This window comes from Globicephala melas, chromosome 7, assembly GCF_963455315.2.
Source record: "Globicephala melas chromosome 7, mGloMel1.2, whole genome shotgun sequence".
Taxonomy (NCBI): Eukaryota; Metazoa; Chordata; class Mammalia; order Artiodactyla; family Delphinidae; genus Globicephala; species Globicephala melas.
This window is the reverse complement of record NC_083320.1, coordinates 110069589-110088114: the sequence shown is the minus strand read 5'-3', so window position 1 is coordinate 110088114 and position 18526 is coordinate 110069589. Positions and strand designations below refer to the sequence as shown.

The 18526-nt window shown below is 41.0% G+C and overlaps 1 long non-coding RNA gene across 1 annotated transcript in view; it reads right to left on the bottom strand.

The window, feature by feature from the left end:
• Nucleotides 1–14739: 14739 nt before the first annotated feature.
• LOC132597576 (uncharacterized) overlaps nucleotides 14740–18526 on the bottom strand; it is a 51543-nt gene continuing 47756 nt past the window's right edge. The window contains exon 4 of the long non-coding RNA XR_009564479.1: nucleotides 14740–14859. This is a non-coding gene — a long non-coding RNA (uncharacterized lncRNA). The remainder of the gene's footprint in view (nucleotides 14860–18526) is intronic.

The window sequence follows — 18526 nt, the reverse complement described above, 5'->3', positions numbered from 1 at the left end:
CTCCTGGACAATGGAAAGTTAGTTTATTTCCATTTTTCCCTATTCTACACGTTGTGTCAAGAAGCACCTTTATGTTATATATGTCCAGATTATTAATTAGTTTAAGGATAAATTCCTGCTAAAGAAATTGCTGAGCCTAAAGATAGGAGCTTTTTAAAGTTCTTCACATGTATCATCAAGATTTGTTTCAGAAAGATTGTAGCTTTTACACACTGAGTTCTCACCACACCCCACTGTGTAAATTGGAAAGCTCTCCTTCCTCTCTCTGCATTCAACACATGGAGCTGCCCAGCCTCCTGACACTCATTCCATCCTGTAGCAGAGGTCCAAAAAGAATGTCTTCTTAAGTGTCATTAATGGGCCCAATTCTACCCCAGGGAGTAAGAAAGAATACGTCTAATTGCCATTCCTCCTCCCAGCTCTCCATTTCAGCCTAACTGGAGCTCAATGCCAAATCTCAATATACCCAACCATCTTCAGCATGATCCTTCTTGCCCCTTTTTCTGCCTCTTTTTTGATGTTGCTGTTGTTCAGTTATTAGCTCTATTATAAATCATGCAGTGATTGTTACTGGTTTTAGTATGTTAAATTTGCTCAGGTTCTACTAGAACAGAGCAGGATCTAGACAGAATTGTCAGATAGGTAATTTGGTTTCAGGGCTGACTAACTTCATTTTTCTAGCCTCAAAGAATGAGCTCAGACATGCTGGCCTTCAACTCTCAGGTCGTCTACTCAATAGTTCTGCTAGCGTGGGCTCACCTATCTTAACCTCTCCGAGTTTCTGATACTGTGGATAGTCCCTGTTTCGGCGGGGCAAGTGAAGATGAAATCAGAAAGCGTGTCCAAAGGCATTGCCTAACATGCTAGTTCTCTCCATGTCCTTCTTTCTAGGCTCCTCCGTGCATGGCATGGAGCACCTAAGCATCCCCCATAGGCAAGACCCCCAGGACCTGTACCCAGATCCACACTGGTTTTCACACAGTCATCCGTGAGCCTCCCCTGAGTCCACGGGGCACAGCACCGTTTGAGCCTTTGTGGGCGTGCCTGATCAATGCAGGCTGTAGTCCTTGAGAGGGTGAGATCTTCTGACCTAACTGGGTAAATGTGAAACCCTGAACAACAAGTTCAGAGAGAGTCTTCAGAGGGTTAGGATCAGGGTTAGGGTTAAGGTTAGGGTTAGGGTTAGGAAAGCACTCAGGAAAGCTGTGGGGTGAGGATGGGGGTGGCCTAGCCTGAAGGATGGGTTGGGTTTGGAGACAGATAAGGAAGGCAAGAGGATGAAAATGTCACTTTTCCATTTCTCTGGTAGATTTTCTCCTTTGGACTTACCATGATAAAAAAACAAAATACCTCTCACTTACTGATCTTTATTATCTGTGTTTCCGCAGTAGAAGAAAAGGCAGAGATTTTTGTCTGTTTCTCTCTCTACTGTATCCCCAGTGTGTAGAACCTTGGCTGAAGCTTTTGACCTGCAGTTAGTATTTTTGAGTGAGTGAATGAATGAATGAATGACTAAGGCTGCTGAGGGAGCAGGAACAAAGGCACGTGCCTGTGTATTTTCAGAGAGGAGAGGCTGGGTCTTGGGGGAGCAGAGGAGGGGCTCACTGCCCCCCCAGAGCCTCAAGGGACTGGCAGACCAAGGGCTTGCGTGGAGTTGCAGGACCTTGATTGCATTAGCCCCTCTGACATGCACACATGCATAAATCAGTGTTTCCATCTTAGCAGGCTCATTAGTGGAGAGCATTTTCCTGCAGCATGTGTGGGCTGAGCCACCTGCCACCTCACTGAGAAATAGTCTATCACAGCAACTGAGATTCAGCTGTGCCTGTGAATGTCTGCATTCCATGTCTTGGGAAAAGACAGGGAAAAGTTGGCACGGGTGAAACTGTTGACACTTGTTCAGGTGCCAGTGAACTGCCACAGGGGTGTGGGGTGTGCAGGTGTGCCTGGTTTAACTCCTTTGTGTCGGGTTCATTGCTCTGCCTCTTTGCCACAGTAAGAATGGAAATACAGTGAGCAATAGGGGATTTTAGGTTGCCATATTTCTCGCCTTGGTGCTAGAGTACTATCGTTATGAACTTACGACAAAGCACTTGAAAAGTCCCTTCACTAGAGCATTTCTCCTAGTACGTTTGGTGGCTTCGCGGTTGCCTGCCTGAGGAATCCTGTGGCAGATGGGAGGAATGCTGTCTTGGATCCCTTGCTAAAAGCTCCTATGGAGAAAAGATGTCTCACCTTCCAGGACTGAGCATATTTGCAAAGTGACTGTCTTAGATGCGGGAGGCCTCTAGGACCTGAAGGGGGTCAGGGGGAGAGACCCTATACTATTGAACCATGGAGCACAGACAGGCTGTGGAAGCCAGGGGCTCTGGAGAGTCTGAGGCCCATGAGAACTGGACAGAAACTCGTGGACTATATTTGAACATCTTCTAGAGGAAGACATCTTTGTGTTTTAGTAGGTCACCAGGCGATTTCGAAGGCCGAGGAGAAAGCTGTGCACTTGTCATGCCTGGGAGATTCTGGCTGGAGAAGAAGGTATGGAATGTCCCACGCTGAGGCGGGACCTCTTCCCGTCTGGCTCTGTCAACATTTGAAAGGAAAACTCCCAGAATCCAGTCTGTCCTGCCATCCTATTCACCCTCCCAACAGCTGACCCACTGGGAAGGACCTCAGGAGGCCCTGTGCTATGGTCCACTGATTTCTGGAGACCCCCTCACCAGCCCTGTGGTCTCTTTCCCCTTGTCAGCCAGTCCCTGCCCTGGGTGGGGCGGGGTCCCAGGGAACACACTATGTATCCTATCCCCTCCCTGTGTCCTGCCATGTCCCTCCTTTCCAGGATTGTTCAAGCCCACTGTCCCCTCTTTCTCTTGTCTTTCACTGAACCCTTTCCACACAGTTGCCACCTTAGACTTGATGACCTTAAAAAAAAAAAAAGGGCCAGTTATTTTACCAGCAAAATGAGTTTATTCAGGAATAGCAGAAAATTGCAATTCAGGACAAGGAAACTATGGTGAACGATAGGCAAGTCCAGAGAGCAGAGGAGAAGGGCTTGCTTTATAGAGGAAAGGAGGGAACTGTGGAGGTGGTGGGCCACTTGTTGTTTCTGGGTCGGGGGAAACCTTTCTTCCTGATGGGGTCTGTGATCTGCTGCTGATGCCTCTGTGAGACCTCCCTGCTTCAGGGCTTCCCCACTCCACTTTAAATGAGGGTTTCTTTATTCATTTTCACAGACTCCACAGGGTGCTATTTTCCTCCATTTACCTGAATAGCCTGGCGTCCTTCCCTCTCCTGGGTGCCTGCACACTTGGGAAGTGCCTGACTCATCCTCTGCTCTCCAGGCTCTGCTAAGCATCTCTCTAATGGGGTCCACTGATGGCCACACCTCCAGAGAAGCTCTGCCCTGAGAAATGGGGATTCAGGAACACTGGGGATCTGCCTCACCTCAAAGGCTCCTGAGGCAGCATCCCCTTCCCTCTGTTGATTTACAGAGGAGCTCTGCTGCCTTCACTCTAACCCTAACCCCGGGTTGGCCCAGGCTTGAGAGGTTGACTGGCAACATAAGAGTGAGGGCTTGGGTCAGGGAAGCAGGAGAAAGCTATGGGGTGGCAGGATAGAGAGTGCCAGGCTCCCACACCTTTCCAGAGGGATTTGACCATGAGTTTTGAGGTCCTGGAGAGAGGGGTGCACAGGCCCTGCAACAAGGCAGTTCTAGTGGTCCTCAGCACAGTCGCTGGGTGGTCTGGGGAGACTTGGAGGGACTGGCAAGCTGTTTAGGATTCACTCATGGGGAGACCTGACAAGGATTCATTTCCCCCTCCTCCACCCAATGTCCCCCAGGGTCTGGACCAGGTTGGCCTTGAGCATCCTGCCTGACCCCTTCTGCTGGAGCATGCCTCCTGTTGGGACAGGTCTACTCTCAGAGAGCATCCTCACCTTCAAGGCTCACTCAGAGTAGAAGCAGTTTGTAGCCTCCCAAAACTAGGACCCCCTCCCTAGCACAAGAGTTTGTCTCTCTCCTTGTCCCTCTTCCCATCGGAGTGGGCCTTCCTTCTGGTCAGCTGTCCTGAGCATCAACTCTAGGGATCCAGGACCTCGGCCATTAAGGACCACAGTGTTGCCACCTGTTGACCGAATGAGTGACTGTGATCAAGAAGTTCTGAAGGGGAGGCTCAGGTCATGGACCCTCACTCTACAAACAAAGAAGCCAAGGCAAGAAGAGGTGAGGAGGCGTGCCCACCCATTCGTGTAGTCGTGTAGTACACAATTATTATTATATTATTAAAGATGAGCTTATGCTGTGACTTAGCAATTCAGCTCCTAGGTACTTCCCGTAAAAAGAAAAAATTAGAAAAGTGGCAACTTTCAAAGCTCAAAAACATTCATTGCAAGGTATTTTTGATACTAAAGAAATGAAAACAGTCTAAATATCTAAGACTAAGAAAGCAGATAAATGACAAAGCAACCATGAATGCGGCCAGTACAATCCTTGTTGCAGCAGAAGGCTGTTGACATGGAGAGGTCCACAGACCGATGCCAAGTGTAAAGCACAGCTGTCAAACACCATCTCTGCAGGTTCCACACACCCGTGGCTCTAGAAGTGTCCAAGGAAACACACACAACATTAAGTAGGACTGGTGGGCATATGGTGATGTTTTGTGTTTTTCAAGAGTATTTGTTTGTTTTTAGTTTGAGTGTATTGACTATGTAATTAGAAAAATGATCCACTTTTTAAAAAGCCCAACAACAAGGGAGAGATAGCCAAGTTTTTTCCAAAAGATCTCACACCTGATTATTGGAGAGTAAGGACTGAAATTTAGGACATGACCTTTCTGTCCTGTGCTTGGCCCACTGGTCCTCATGAGCCCAGTCAGGGACTCAGAGCTTCCTTCTACCTCAGGCTTCAAATACATCTGTCCCTTGTCCCTCTTGCCAAACTTCCTCTTGCTGACAGACAAGGGATTAGTAACACTTTTGGCATGAATGCTTACATGTCTGGACAAGATATTTACATATTAACATGGTTAATTCTTCTATCCCATTTGAAAAACAAGTTTAAGTTTTGCCAACCAGAATCTCACTCTGGGCTGCTGTTAGCAGTCATTTATGCACCTCTCGTTTTGTTACCAAACACAAGTATTTTGCGTGCCAAACAAACGGAAACATCAGAGTTTGGAGCAGAGAAAGGTTTATTGCAGGACCATGCAAGGAAACAGGTGGCTGGTTCCCAAAAAAAAACCCTGAACTCCCCGAAGGGTTTCAGCAAAGCTCTTTTAAAGGCCAGGTGAGGGAGGGTTGTGGTTAGTTGTTGCAAACTTCTTGATGTTGGAATCCTTTGTTCTTGCAGCTGTCCATGCAGGTCAGGTCATGATGTTCCTGTAAACCTCCAGCAAGACAAATGTTATCCTCTGTTCTGCAACTTTTTACCTTTATATGAATGGACTCTTAAAGGTCAGAGCCTTGAGAATGGGCTATCCTGTATATTTCAGGCTGTAGGCAACCTTCTTTTATAAAATGTGCAGAGCCAGCATGACTAAGCACAGGCAATAAAACACAAAGGTTAAAGCAAAAGGAACAGATCTAATATGGAGTCAGTTTTGTTCTTCTCTATTATAGTTTGATCACACAGGTTTTGCACCTTTCAGGTTGACATCATTCCTGGGATTTATTTTTTTCCTGAATGGACACTGTTTCCCACTTTATTTCTTAACTGTTTTTTGTTATTGTATAAGAAACCTTTGTTTAGTGGATACCGATTGGTAAGCAACAAGTTTGTGTGCCCCCTGTCTCTTGGCATCCAGCCAGCTATGGTTTCCAAGCCCAGGTGAATCTCAGAATATACAAGAATGGAGATTCCTGCACCCAACCCTTAGCAAATCTGCTTCAGTAAGTCTGGGGCAAAGCCCTAAATATTTAGCAAGTGTGCTGCATGATTCTGAGGGATGCAAACACTTCCCAAGGAGGCATCAGGAACCACCTCGGTGCATTTTAATATCACCATTGTGTCTTCCCTTTGTAGGCACTCTTTCCCCAGCTTGATCTATTGCATTAAATTATACCTCTGTGTGGATCTCTTTCAGTTGATTTTGTTTGGCCCTTGGTGATGTATTGCATTGATGTCTTTATTCAGTTCAGGGAAAATGTTTCATTAGTTCTCTGTTAACACAGTCTGAATGTCCTCAGGGTACCCCATAGGACTCTATCCTATCTCTTCATCTGCATCATCATCATCTTCTCCCTTAGTTTTGGGAGAATTTTAGTAATTTGTCTTCTAATTCATGGGTCTGGTTTTGTTTCCCATATCTAATCTATTATTCACTGTCTACAATGTATTTTCAAATAAGTTCATTGTATTTCCATCTGAACACTGTTGCATTTTCAGAGTGCAGTAGTCTCTCAACTTGAGATTTCTGGCATGTTCTCCTACTTTTTGTTTGTTTGGAGGAGGAGATAATGCCTTGGCATCCTGGAATATTTTCTTTAACTCTTCAAACTGAAACATATTTTGAATGATGGCATTTTTTTCTAACCAGTGATTTTGTCCATTTGTTCACTCTTAAAGGGTTTTGGGGATTCTATATTTATCCAGTAGTGGGGGTAGATTTGGGTCCTCTCAAAAGGTTCTTGGTCCCTTTCATATCTTTTGAAGGTCAAATGAAAAGAATGAAAAGTCAATATATTTGTGTTTCAGCAAAATACTTTGGGAAAAATTCTAAATCTGGCATTTTCTAGTTGTATGATTTTGTATATGTAGCCTTTGTTTTCTTCCATGTTCTGTCTGTATCATGGGGTAGACTTATATGAAACGAAGTCTGTAAAACACATAACATGGTTCCTGACTCCTGGTGGACAATCGCTCATTGAGGTGGGTTATCATGGTGCCATTGTTGATGTTGCTATTACTTACTTCCTGTTTCAGGTAGGTCTCTGATTCTTTTAGGACTTGCCCTGTGTACAGGTAAAGTTCAGGCCAGAGGTTGGGCCTGAATTCTGCCCTGGGATGTTCTGCAGCATCCCGTACCTTTCTAGGCACACTTTTGGGAGAAGGGAGGGGCCGAGTGTTAGTATAAAGGAGAACAAGATAGTAACAACAACCACTGCCTCTTAATACTTATAGTGAATTTCTGCTTCACTGCTGCAGTCATTTTTCTTAAATTTAGCAACTTGTACTGGTCACAAAAAGTACACTTTATAAGCAGATGGTACCCTTCACCACTCACCCACACAGGACTTGGGTTCTGTGTGGGGCCTGACAACCCATCTCTCCTCTGGCCCAGACCTGTGGCTGCTGCTGCTTCGGATCTGTGCTGAATGAAGCTTGAGCCCAGCCTCCTCCTTCCAGTTTTCTCTCATGCTGAACGTCTGCTGCATTCTCATGCGATCAGAAGCGATCTTAACATCTTTCCTCCTCATGTGGAATTTAATTTCCTAACTGCAGTTTTATATAGTGCAAAATGAAGACGCTGGGTCTCTGATCTTGCAGGAAAAAAAAAACCCAGATCCTCACTGGTGTGGGGAGCATGGATCCAATTGATATGTTAATGCAGGAGGATGCAGTCCTGGAAGGATGTCAGGGGCTTCCACATATACACTGTGTGTGGCCCAGTTCTGACTGCTGCAGGCTTTGATGTCAAATAAATGGGATAAGGATGGGAGAGTGAAGCCACACCACAGATCTTCTTCCTTCCAACAGAAGGGCAAAAGTTTGCAAAGTCCTCACCAACTGCTTACAAACAAAGGAAAGAGGACTTCATTCCACAGCTTGAAAAAGGAAAGCCGAGTTAAAATTTAGAGTTAAAGTGCTCAGCAAGGCACTCTTCCACACAGCCAGAGGCACACTGGACAAAGAAGTTAAAGAAAATTTCAAGAATTCAAAGCCCCCACATTTGGAGAGAAGGTGATTATGGGGTAAGTAGACCAAGATGGAAAATATAAAGATCAACCCTAGGGAAGGGAAGGGAAGGAGAGAGGAGGGGAGGGGAGGGGAGGGGAGGGAAGGGAGCTCACCTGGCTTCTCTCTGGCTCTCAGAGAGAGGGAAGCACTCCAGGGTTCCCTGTCACTGAGGGTTCCCCACTGAATATTCCAAGAATATTCCACCAAGGGAATAGGGTGAAAAAGTGTATAAAACACAATTCAGCCCTGGAACTGAGACTCTGCAAGGAAGACAATATCAGAGAAGGTAGAATAGCTGTCAAGAAAAATTTGACCAATGATATTAGAGCAAATGTAGGTTAAGGACAAGGCAGACAGACAGAAATGACAGAGTAATTAGATGAACATGTTTCAGGGAAAATTATGGAAAGAAGATAGCACACAGCCTGCAAAAGACTGATGAAGAAAGCAATCTGAGTGAAAATATAACCTGAAGGCAAAATATATTTCCATGAGTCCTTCACATCAGAGAAAATCTATACAAAAATATGAATGAGTTAAAAGATGAGATTAAAATGCAGAGAATAGGTTTAAAAGAGTTTTTTTTTTAAAAATTTAGCACCAAAGAACATTATTAACAGAACTAGTAAATTAACAAAAACAGCAAGGAACAAGATAGGTAATCAGTTACTGACATAGAAGAAGACAGGTTTGAGGTGACAGCTATGAAAGCCCAAGAAAAGACCTAGAGATTAAAACAATCATGGAAAAAACAATAGAAATGAAGGACAGGCAAGGGAGAGCTAGATATGACTAATTGGTGTCCCTGAACTGGAAACCTTACAAAAGGGGATAGAATGTCTTTTTAAATATGTAAAGAGGAAATTTTTCATGAACAAGGGAACATGGACTGAAACCAATCTAAAAGGTAAACTCTACACTCCAGGAAAATTTAATGCAGAATTAATGCCAGTGAAATAGTTCCTGGTTAAGTTAATAAACACTAAAGACAAAGGCTTACTTCATGCATTCAGGCATAGAAAGCAAGGGAGAGAGCTGGCCAGGGATGAACCAGACTATGCAGACAGGTCTCAGGCTGCCCCACAGCAGGATCCAGAGTTAAAAAAGAAAATGGCATGGAGAGAAAATTCTGAGAGCAAGAACATATTACCCAAGATTATTATACCCAGCCAAGCTGGCTTCCAGGAATCATAGTCACATGTAAACCTACCAAAAAGTAGGCTCTTTTCATGAGACATTAAAAAAAAGTCAGCCCACTGACATGAACAGAGAAAGGACAGGTAGACCTGGGCAACACTTAAAATCAGAGGACAAACAGTTAAAAAGTACATTTTATATTGTGTATACCTTACCATACAATTTTTAACAACCAGGTAAAAGAAAAAAAAAAAAAAAACAGAGGACATGGAGTATGGACTGAAGAGTTCTGAGGGAAAGGAAACATTGTTTACCCACCCAAGTTTCCTTTTGATTACACAGGCCACAGACGATTCTTGACCGACAAGAATTTAAGAATCCAGCATCTGTGAGAACTTAGAACTGCTCAATGATAAAATCCAGCCCAGCAAGCAAATAAAGCAAATAGAAATTCAGCCAGGAGAGGGAAAGCTATTAGGGAAAGGGCTCCAAGATACCAAACCCACTCAAATACAGGAAAAGGCTAAACAGTGGTGGGAATAATTGTTACATAATAGAATACAAATGCTACTAACCTTGCAAATATCACCAATAAAAATCACAAGAAATGTGAAAGTATAAGGATGCTGATTTCCTCATCTTTTATAATACAGCATAATTAAAATTTTCTGAAATTGAAACATGAAATTAAAAACATAAAGAAGCCAACCTCTTAATGTTTTTCACATCCTTGTTCTTGATCTTAGAGGGCACTTTTACAAAATAATATCTTTTGTGCCAACGCAACATTTATTTGAAGATAGGCAGTTTCCTTCACTTAAATACCACCCCATTTTCTTCTTTTAAATTAAAGTAACATTTAATAAAATACTTTTATATTGAAAATAGTAGGTGTCACTAATCCCATTTTTATCGAAAAGTCTTTGTTTATCTATACTTGCACCTTTTATGGTTGATATGGGTACAGAGATGTCTGAGGTGAGGGCCACCTGAGGCTGAGATGTCTGTTGCAGAGCAGCTGGATCTGAGGTCATTTTAAAACTTTCTTTTTCTGTATTATTTCTATTCTTTATAATGAACAGGCTTCATTTTTACCAAATCAATACGATTTGAGAAGATGAATAAATTAAAAGAAATCAAATGCTTGAAAATTAAAACAGATGCTGTTTTCTGTAATATCGGTTTTTTTTTCAGATTTTATTTGGGAAAGGTTTAATACCATCCTGGTGGATAAGGGAAACAGTTATTTCTCCCATGTCTGGAATAGCTAGGTGGCTCAGCCCCATGTCCAGGGTCCAGGACTGGCAGTCAGGTGATTTAGGATGAGCTGGCTAGGGCGACCATGGACACTCTGCTCCCCAAGTCCCTCGTCCTTCAGGTACCCCGTCCCAGGCCTGTTTTCAGGGTGGAGGCAGCAGCACCAGAATAGCAAAGCCCAATTACACAAGTGCTTTTCATGCCTCTGCTTGCAACAAACCAAAAGAAGTCAGAGTCAAGTGGTGGAGAAATAGACTCTGTTTAGTTGGGGGAAACTGCAAAGGTCATGTGGTATAACTCATGTATACAGGGAGGAGTGAGGAGCTGGTTTCAATACAATATGGCCAGGTAAGCTGTTTCTGCTTAATTTTGCCACTATAATCAACACGTCAGTCAGTTTTATCCTAATACCTCTCTTCCAGCAGGATTGAGAGGGAATCGCAATGGCTCCCTAATCCATTTACCCAAGAATGGAAAGTGCAAGTGTTTTTTATTTCAAAATATTTAGCTGGAGGATGGACCTAGAGGCTGTCATACAGGGTGAAATAAGTCAGAAAGAGAAAAACAAATATCATATATTAATGCATATATATGGAATCTAGAAAAATGGTACAGATGAATCTATCTGCAAAGTAGAAATAGAGACACAGACATACAGAACAAATGTATGGATACCAAGGTGAGAAGGGAGGTGTGGGATAAACTGGGAGATTGGGATTGACATATATACACTACTATGTATAAAATAGATAACTAATAAGAACCTACTGTATAGCACAGGGAACTCTACTCAGTACTCTGTGGTGACCTAAATGGGAAGGAAATACAAAAAAGAGGGGACATATGTATATGTATAGCCGATTCACTTTGCTGTACAGCAGAAACTAACACAACATTGTAAAGCAACTGTACTCCCATAAAAAAATTTTTTTAAAAGAAAATTTAGCTAGAAGTTACCAGTTTCTTTAGTTCAAGAAAGAGATTAGAGATCCATTTCCAGAAGCAGTGACCCCAGGCTTGGGCAAAGAAGAGGAAGCAAAAGATTCCAGGAAGAAGATTTTTCTTCAAATAAAGAAATCCAGGGTAAACCCCTAATACTGGTAAGGAGACAAGTTCCCTGGCTGGCTGGCTGTGAAAGGAGCATACATCAGAGAGCTTGGGGGAAGCAGGGACAGGTCTCCAGCTGGGCTTGCCAGTTCCAGGGCACAACACAGAGTTTTCTGTCCCTGAACAACCTGATGGCTACCTTGGACCTGTGTGTGAGCAAACTGATGAGAGGGAGGTGAAAGAGTGAATTCTACTAACCTTTGGGATATTAGACAATAGTTAACTTCAGAGAAGCTGAAGAGGTCTGACATTTCTGAGAGTCACACTTAAACTAGGTCCTAGAAAATGGAGAGGATTTTGCACATGGGAGAATAGTCCAGCAAACCCCCCCCCCACACACACACACATACATACACATATACGCACACAGTTTTGGACTGAGTTTTATTCCCAGTTTTTCTGGTTATCTGCCACAGGATCTTGGACTAGTTACCTAAGTTTTCTAAACTTCAGTTTCATCATCTGTAAAATGGGCATAACACAATAACCAAGGCTCAGGGTTATTCCAAACTTCAAAGGAGATGCTCTTTCTAAACTGGCCTATGGTTAGCCCTCAACTGATGGTAGCTGCCATGATTATTAATAGATAGATGTCAGGGGTGAGAGGAAGGACATGGCAAAGATGGGAAGAGCAATGCATGCTGATACATCTTCATTTGAGATTCACTATTTGGAAACTGCACTTAGTTTTCTCAGTGCCTCCATGGGCTGGTTCTCAGGTAAGCAAAGGTAATCTGTCCCTGCCTTCTTCAACCTCTGCTGTATTCTGAAGCATTTAAAGGACAATTAAACTGTGACAACTCACTGACGAATAACTGTGCTCTCTGCTAATCTTGTCACATTGGGCACTGGCTAGAGACACAATTAATACAACATGGTTGAACAGCTTACACATTAATTACATGCCCCACTAAAGGTGACAGGGCTGGGAGGCCTGCAGCATCTTAATTTCCCACCCTCTGGGGGTTTTCCCAGTGAAAGTGAGGTTCCAATGTAGGCATAAATCAACTTTGTCATACCAGAGCTCAGAGCTACACCAAGGGGGACTCAGTCCTCTGGGTCCCACACCCTCCATTCCCAGACCCAGGGCTCTCGCAGCTGGGTAGAAGTGATTTACAGCAAGCCCTTCAAGATGATGTGTTAGCACTCAAGGTCAATGAATTGAAGAGTGTGGCTTAATAACGTGCAGCACTTTGAGCTTCACCCTCAACTTCAAAAAGAACCTGTCTTTTGCAACACTAATGGGCTCTGATTGGTGCTTCACCCGGGTTCACTCAGTCAAGCCTCACAGCAGCCTGAGGGCTTCAAACAACACACCAATCAGGAACCCCTCCTTCCCCAGCCTCTGGACTCATCACTGTCACCCAGGCAGGATGCAATTTCCAGACCCTTTTCTATGCAAATGCAAACATATTTGTGTAAGCATTTATCATTTTATATATCATTTAAAATTTTTTAAACAACAGAACCATTTATACATAGTTTTCTTTTTCTTCTTTAACAGTATTTCTTTTCTTGTCGGTCCATGTAGGTCTACATCATTCTATTTAACGACTGCATCATACTCCAGAGTAGATGTTGGTTGACTGAAAGAAAAACGCACAACATGAGAGTTGTGAGTTAAGTTTTATTCAGTAAGACTACTGAGGATGGTAGCCTAGGAGACAGCCTCTAAGATAGCTCTGAGATACTGTTCCAGAGAGGTCCTGGGGAGGCTAGTTTATATGTGATTTTTCTTATGGAATACACGCAGTCAGTAAACATCTTGGTAAAAGATTACTGTTAGTCTCAAAACACAGACATCTCATGTTGATGATTACAGTACTTTTCTATGTATGGGAAGATGCAAGAAATGGGGCTCATTAAAATTCTTCCTGAAATGCATCCAACTATTCAAAGGCCTGTTTGTACAAAGCACAGAGCATCCTGTTATTGTCTTTAATTTCCTCTGTCTGAAGCACAGGGTGCTTCATCCCATCCTGTTATCACCTTAATCTTTGTCTGAAATACCAAAAGCACTGTGGGTCAGCAACTGCAGTGGGTTAATCTTTGTCTACTTGGATGGAGAGAGAAATGCTCACTGCTGTTCTTTTGTTTGCAATTCCCCCCTTTTGGTCATAAATTCATCCAAAGTTTGGGAGGCATTTCATGGCATTTCAATTTGTCCCACTGCACTAGGAAGGTTCACTTTTAGGTCAAGCAAGGATTTCGTTGATAGACCACTCAATGTGTTATGACCAAACTGAGCCAGTCTAACGGTAGCTATAAAGCTCTCTGGACCACCTGTCTTACTAGTCTGTTATGATCCAGGAAAAATTCACCCTTGTTGTTTATTTCCATATCTAGAGTTTATACTATTACAGTCCATCTTAATCTTATATGGAATTATATAGCTGGTTAATCATTTCAAGTCACTTAGCCATCATTATGTCTGGCAGAGACTCAGTTGCATATTGGGTAATATAAGAAAATAAGCAGAATACAAGTAATACAGCTAATAGCATTAATAAGGTCATAATTCATATGTAAAAGTCCAAGAAGTCAAGAAAACACTATAATTAAACATACTGGTCTGGTCCAGCATCTTGGGATAACTATCTACTTCTGATGTCACCTTTTTCCTGTCCTGCTGTGGAGATCCTTCTTCTCTGTTTGAGCATTGCTTTAAGGTGAGTTTGAGGTTAACAATCCTCTCTGTAGACCAGTCCAGTGCAAGGCCCTTTTTAAGTAGGAAATATGAATCCAAGAGTCAATTCCCTTTAGTTTTGTTGTGTATGAGCTAGTTAAAAGTACCTGATAAAGGCCTTTCTACCTAGGCTGGAGAGTGTCTAGTGTCTAAGATAACTTTTTCAGTATATATTTTCCTGGTTCTAGCTCTTGGGGCATCTGATCTTCATTCAAACAGAGATTATAGTGATGAACTTCAGAAACAAGCCTAAAATGTCCTTTCAATAATTCAATTAAATTTTGCAATAATGTTAACATAGCAACAAGGAGCCATCTAGGAAGTGAGTCTTAGGAGGTATACATATGAAAACTTAAAGAGAATTAATAGCACTAGAACTTAATATCCACAAAGGTGTATTACTGAAATGTAATTTTTCTATCTAAAATGATCTTCATTTTCACCAGATATAGCCAAACTAAGGCTAACTTGGTTGCAAAATAAGTCTGGTTTCAATAAACTTGGCCTGATAATTTACATAAGTATATCAAGAAAAGCAATTGATCATATAAGCTGTTTTAAATTTGCTTTGCTGGAACGTTCCATAAGGAATCTCAGGTTGAACATTAAAAGGCCTCTCAAGGCCAGGAAATTTATGCTAAGGACTTGTCATCAGACTCACCTGTAATACTTATAGATTTGAGTGAAGTCCTGTCTTCTCAAGCTCTGCAGAATATCTTGAGATCCCTGCACCTGTCAGGAAGTGACCTTTCTTATTCATCTGGTAAGGTTGCTGGGAACCCTGTAAGTAAGGTACCAGGTTGTTTTTCTAAAGGCTTTTTTGGCTCCATAAAGTCTATCTTAGTTCATTAAAGCTTTCTGGTCATATCTGATTCTATGTATGTTCTCAAATATGGCATTCCAGTCAAAGTCATGATAATATAGCCAATGTTTCCAACTATGTCCAGTTATAAGGAGAACAGATTCTTTTTTTTTCAACATCTTTATAGGAGAACAGATTCTTTTTTTTCTTGTTTTTGCCTACAAGAGTCTCCCTTTATTTATTTATTTATTTTAATTAAAGCATTTATTTAGGCATTGTTTCAATCAATAAAAACACAATACAGGCCACTGCCTTGTTGCCTAACACAATAGGAGATTGCAGAAGCACAAAGATGAATTACAACATAGTCTCTGCCAGTAGAAGGCATTTCATTTCAACATAAGAAAGAACTCCTTTGACCAACTAGGTGATAAAACTCAAGAACTGGCTGAAGGAACATATATAAGATATAAATGCCTAGAGATTGTCAAGAATAATATTGACTGCTATTCAAGATTGTTATGATCGTTATGATCATAGAACTAGATGATTACTGAAGTTCCTTTCTAGACTGTGATACTAAAACCTGTACCTTAGTTTTTTGGTGTTTTTTATTGAATTTTATTTTATTTATTTTTTTATACAACAGGTCCTTATTAGTCATCAGTTTTTATACACATCAGAGTATACATGTCAATCCCAATCGCCCAATTCATCACACCACCACTCCCACCCCCCGATGCTTTCCCCCCTTGGTGTCCACACGAGGAGAACAGATTCTTATTGAACATACGCAAATAACTATATTGCCATGAAAATAAGAATACTCACTAAGAGTTTCTAATTCTGAAGGATCAGGTACAGAGAAAAGATAAATGTTTCAATTCTGCTTACAAAAGTATAATTTACCAAATTGTTGTAAGTCATAATTAGCGTAAGGAGAAAAGTTTCCTTTTATCTGGAAAGCAACTTTTTTTTTTAACTGAGTAACATTTTAGACAAAAGTCATAAAATTTATAACCATATTCATCAATTCATTCAGTCCTATGTAATTAATTTTTGTTTATTTTGATCTTCTGTTAAGTTTTATGAAGCCATCAGTTTGTTCAATAGCATTCTTTAATTTCTTACCCAGTTCAGTAGTATGATCTGAAAGTTATCAGAAACCTGTGGTTGTTTAAAACAAAAGTCATTCCTATAAATCTTCTTGGGAATTTCCCTGGTGGTCCAGTGGTTAGGACACAGGGCTTTCACTGCCATGGCCCGGGTAAGATCCCTGGTCAGGGAACTAAGATCCTGGAAGTCATGCAGTGTAGCCAAGTAAGCAAATAAATAAATAATTAATTAATTAAAATAAAATAAATTTAGGGCTTCCCTAGTGGCGCAGTGGTTGAGAGTCCGCCTGCCGATGCAGGGGACACGGGTTCGTGCCCCGGTCCGGGAAGATCCCACATGCCGCGGAGCGGCTGGGCCCGTGAGCCATGGCTGCTGAGCCTGCACGTCCGGAGCCTGTGCTCCGCAACGGGAGAGGTCACAGCAGTGAGAGGCCCATGTACCGCAAAAAAAATTAATAAATAAAAATTAAATAAATAAATGTAAAAATATATAAATCTTCTTGATGAAGCATTTTTGCAAAAGTATAAGGATAAAATAATAATCGTCTATAAATGACAAAAGACTTTAAATGGCATGGTTAGCAACCTGATTAAAATATAATTGACAAAGAAAATTGATTATTTCTGTGACATATATTTCAAGATAATAATTAGGATTATGAATGGTAATATTATATTAGAACATATCTGAATTTTAGGGATTTCATAAAATTTCTAGAATATTTATATTAATAACATTTAACCATACAATATAATCTAAGAAGGTTTATCATCATTTATTTTACAATGTTTCTCATGTAATTTAATATACCAATAAGCCTCATTAGTTTAATATCTCTCCGAGATATTTCAGGGGCCCTCTGAAACATCTCAAAGTTAGTTAGAGGTCAAAAAAATTCATTTAAAATTTTACTTGAGGAAGTTTATCCAAGATAAAGGTTTTAAAATACTTGGTCAAATAGGATCATACGTCTCTGAGAAACAATACTTAGTTATTCACTTAACCAAAGTGACAATAAGATTTTAAAGGCAAACACGAAAAGTTACAACAGATCACTTAAAAGGTAAAGAAAAATTTACAATCTATTATCAAAAACAGATCAATATTCCAAGAGAACTTTGTCCTCTTAACAGAGAGAAAATAAAATTCTAGTTTTGCACTAGCTTACTTATAATATTAGAATTGTTTCAATCAATTAAGTCCATTTTAACTTGACCTGACCAGCCATTAAACTCTTTGCCGGTGTTTCTTTTCCACAAACCTACAACTTCTTTTTTTAATTTCAGATTTTGTCCTCTGCTTTCCATTTTTCTTTCTCTTTCTCTCTTAACCTCTCTTTAGGAAAAAAATATTTTCCTTTCCCTTAACAAAATGCATTTCTATTCGTTATATCCTTTTTATTTTCTTTTGGCCATTTATTTAAACAAGAGGAAAACAGATACATGCTAAAGAATATGAAGAGCACAAAAGAGCACACAGTGATATGTTAGCAGCTCCATCCTATAGGTAACTGGTATCAAGTTTTTCTTCTTTCTTTCCAGAAATGCTTTGTGCAAATACACATATGTATTCTCTTATTTTTTGTCTCATTTAAAGTTATTTTATTATGATGAACAGATATTTGGACAATGTAAAACTCCACTTCCTGTACAGACAACTCCAATAATCCCTCAGTTTAGCATGTAAATACGTATTTAAACAATTTAAAAACACATTGACTACATAACTTTTATTTGTTACTGCTCAAAAGAAAGGACATTTGTGTGTGTGTGTGTGCCTAAAGTTTTTATTTTTTATTTTTTTAACGTCTTTATTGGAGTATAATTGCTTTACAATGTGTGTTAGTTTCTGCTTTATAACAAAGTGAATCAGTTACACATAAACATATGTTCCCATATACATTCCCTCTTGCGTCTCCCTCCCTCCCACCCTCCCTATCCCACCCCTCTAGGCAGTCACAAAGCACGAAGCTGATCTCCCTGTGATATGCGGCTAATTCCCACTAGCTATCTATTTTACGTTTGGTAGTGTATATATGTACATGCCACTCACTCACTTTGTCACAGCTTACCCTTCCCCCTCCCCATATCCTCAAGTCCATTCTCTAGTAGGTCTGTGCCTTTATTCCTGTCTTACCCCTAGGTTCTTCATGACATTTTTTTTCTTAAATTCCATATATATGGGTTAGCATACGGTATTTGTCTTTCTCTTTCTGACTTACTTCACTCTGTATGACAGACTCTAGGTCCATCCACCTCACTACAAATAGATCAACTTTGTTTCATTTTATGGTTGAGTAATATTCCACTGTATATATGTGCCACATCTTCTTTATCCATTCATCCGATGATGGACACTTAGGTTGTTTCCATCTCCTGGCTATTGTAAATAGAGCTGCAATGAACATTTTGGTATATGACTCTTTTTGAATTATGGTTTTCTCAGGGTATATGCCCAGTAGTGGGATTGCTGGGTCATATGGTAGTTCTATTTGTAGTTTTTTAAGGAACCTCCATACTGTTCCCCATAG